The sequence below is a fragment of the Ictalurus punctatus genome, chromosome 5 (genome assembly GCF_001660625.3).
Source record: "Ictalurus punctatus breed USDA103 chromosome 5, Coco_2.0, whole genome shotgun sequence".
NCBI classification, from domain to species: domain Eukaryota; kingdom Metazoa; phylum Chordata; class Actinopteri; order Siluriformes; family Ictaluridae; genus Ictalurus; species Ictalurus punctatus.
This window is the reverse complement of record NC_030420.2, coordinates 12,433,935-12,437,422: the sequence shown is the minus strand read 5'-3', so window position 1 is coordinate 12,437,422 and position 3,488 is coordinate 12,433,935.

Here is a 3,488-nt window from a genome sequence, read left to right as displayed (position 1 = left end):
GTCTCGGACGCATCAGTGTGCACCGTGAATGGGAGGGCAAGGTCCGGGTTGCGCAGTACCGGCGCGCTGGTGAGGGCACCTTTCAGGGCTTGGAAGGCCCTCTCTGCATCGGCCGACCACCTGACCCGGTCTGGCTGGCCCTTCTTTGTGAGATCTGAGAGGGGGGGAAGCTACAGCAGAGAAGTTAGGCACGAACCTCCGATAGTACCCCGCCAACCCCAAGAAGGCACGTACCTGTTTCTTTGATGTTGGTTGAGGGTAGTCCTTTACGGCCTCGATTTTCTTTGTCTGTGGCTTCAGCATCCCTCGGCCAATGTGGTATCCCAGGTACTGCGCCTCAGTCAACCCTAGGTGGCACTTCTTGGGGTTGGCTGTCAGGCCGGCCTCCCGGAGCGCCTTCAGGACCTCCCCTAGATGAAACAGGTGGTCGGCCCATGTGGAGGAGTGGATGACTATGTCGTCCAGGTAAGGCAGCTGCAAACATACGGTGGGGCCGCAGGAGGATGTCCATCAACCTCTGGAACGTTGCGGGTGCCCCGTGTAGACCAAAGGGGAGAACCCGGTACTGCCAGTGGCCAGTGGCCGTGCTAAAGTCCGTCTTGGGTCTTGCGTCCGGCGCTAGCGCAACTTGCCAGTAGCCCTTGGTCAGGTCCAAGGTAGATATGAACCGGGCCCTCCCCAGTCTCTCGACGAGGTCGTCCACTCGGGGGAGGGGGTAGCTGTCGAACTCCGATACCTGGTTCAGCCTCCGGAAGTCGTTGCAAAGCCGCATGCTCCCGTCCGGCTTCGGCACGACGACAATGGGGCTGGACCAGGGGCTGCTGGACTCCTCTATGATGTGATCCCGCAGCATTCGACCAATTTCTTCCTCGATGGCTTTGCGTCGGGCCTCTGGAACACGGTAGGGCCTTTGTCTCACCACTACGCCGGGAGGAGTTTTGATCTCGTGGTGCACCAGCTGGGTCATCTCTGGGGAGGCCGAAAACACATCAGAGAATTGGTCTACCAACTCAGTGAGCTCTTGTCTCTGGGTGGGGGTAAGGTCCTCCCCCAAACCGACCAAGGTACGCTTGCCATGGTCCGTGTCCCGGGCCGCGTACGCCGACACTACCGGGGCAGGTTCTACCCACTTCTTTAGCAGGTTCACGTGGTAGAGCTTCTCCGCGCACTTACCGGGCTGTTGCAGGTGGTAGTTGACAGGGCCCCGGCGCTCGAGGACTGTATACAGGCCTTGCCACCGGGCCAGGAACTTACAGGCGCTGCTGGGTACTAACAGGAGGACCCAATCCCCCGGCTGGAATTCTCGGGGCTGCGCTGGGTGGTTGTATACCCTTCGCTGCTCCTCCTGCGCGGCGTGCATGTGCTCCCGGACTATTGGAGCTACCCGGTCGATCCTCGCTTGCATCTCCTGCATATATTCGATGACTGAGCGGAAGGGGGATGGTTGCTCCTCCCAGGCTTCGCGAGCCACGTCCAACAGTCCCCGCGGGCGCCGTCTGAACAGGAGCTCAAAGGGGGTGAAGCCCGTGGACGCCTGGGGGCACTCTCGGACGGCAAAGAGCACGTAGGGGAGGAGGAGATCCCAGTTCCTCCCCTCCTCGTCCACCACCCGGTGCAGCATCTGTTTGAGCGTCTGGTTGAACCTCTCGACCAGCCCATCGGTTTCCGGGTGGTAGACCGACGTCTTAAGGTGCTTCACCTGTAACAGTCGACACAAATCGGCCATTAATTTAGACACAAAAGGCGTATCTTGGTCGGTCAGCACGTCCTTTGGAATCCACACCCGACTGAACAGGAGCACCAGCTCCCTGGCGATGTTCTGGGAGGTGGCTTTGCGCAGCGGCACCGCCTCGGGGTACCGGGTGGCGTAGTCAACAATGACCAAGATGTACTCATGGCCCCGGGCAGACTTGGGAAGGGGGCCCACGAGGTCCATGCCCACTCGCTCGAACGGGACGCTGATAATGGGCAGAGGGATAAGGGGCGCTGGTGGGGGCCTCCGTGGGGCAGTGCGCTGGCACTGCGTGCATTGCTGGCAGAAGGCCCGGACCTCCGCGTCCATCCCGGGCCACACAAAGTGGTCCCTCAGCTTCTACAGGGTGTTTCGTGGGCCCAGGTGGCCGCCGAGGGGATGGGTATGAGCCAGATGCAGTACGGTTGGAGTCTTGGGTTTGGGCACCACCAGTAGGTCCACCTGCTCCCCGCGGCGGCAGGCCCGCTGATAGAGGAGACCGCCCCGGACGAGAAAGTACGAAGTAGGGAGTCTCAGGTCAGGGCTCTGGTCGACCCCCTCTATCACTCGCACCTGGGCCCAGCAATGCTTCAGGCGGTCGTCCTCCTTCTGCTCCCGTCCGAACTTCCCCTCCCGATTCACCTGGTGAAAGACAGAACACAGAGGGTTAGTGGGTTGGGGGGCCTTACCTTCCGTGGTGGAGTCTCCGTCGTCCTGGGCCAGGTAGGCCTGCCGGGCCTGGGTCCTCTTCGTGTGTCGCCGCAGCCTGCTGGGCTCGGCTGTCGGGCCCATCGGGAATCCTGGCCAGTCCCGTCCAAGGAGCAAGGGCACCGGGAGCTTGGGGATCAGGCCCACCTGGAGGAGCCAGGACCTCGGCTGCGGGAACTTCCCGGGTGTCCCCATGGATGCAGGTTACGGTGAGAACCCCCTCCGGGCAACGCCCTTTGGGTAGAATGGACGGCCGGGCGAGGGTCACCGTGCTCCCAGTGTCCAGCAGGGCAGTTACCGGGTTCCCCTCGACCCACACCATCAGGGAAAGGGCCTCCGGCGGCTTTCCCTGCGGCCGGGCAGGTTCCATCTCCGGCTCTGTAGGCATGGGCTCGTCCACGGGGGTTACACGAACGGGCGACCTTTGGCGAGTCCTCCAGGTGCCGGGACGGGGCTGGCGGTCGGAAGGGCCGGTAGGGGAGCCACTGCTCACCTTGGCTGAGCTCAAGGGTGGCCATGGTTCGCTCCAGGGCGGTTAGGAGCTCCTGGGGCATTGTCGGTGCTTGCGCCCCTACAGCCTGGTGTTCTGTGCGGGGTAATGCCCTCAGGAAACGATCTGCAGCCACTTTTTCCGCCACCTCCGCGGCGGTATGCTGAGCCAGCCGGAGCCACCTTTTAGTTATCCGAATGAGGGTGTTCAGCTGTCCGCGTGGTCGGGCCCCAGGTCGATAAGCCCAGCGATGGAACTCTGTCGCTGCCTGGTAGGGGGTTTGTCTACACCATGCCAGGACTCCCTCCTTCATTGCCGCGTAGTCGGCAACCTCCTCCGGCTCGAGGGCATAGTAGGCCGTCCGTGCCTCTCCCATGAGCAGCGGGCCGAGGGCGCGAGGCCAGTCGTCACGGTCCCACCCCTCCTGGCGGGCAATACCCTCGAAGGCCTCGAAGTACGCCTCAAGATCTTCTTCGGGGGTGAGGGGGGGAAGCAGCCGGCGGATCTCGCGTCCCGGGTCGGGGAGGGGTATGGAGGCGGCGGGGGTCTCAGTCCTCG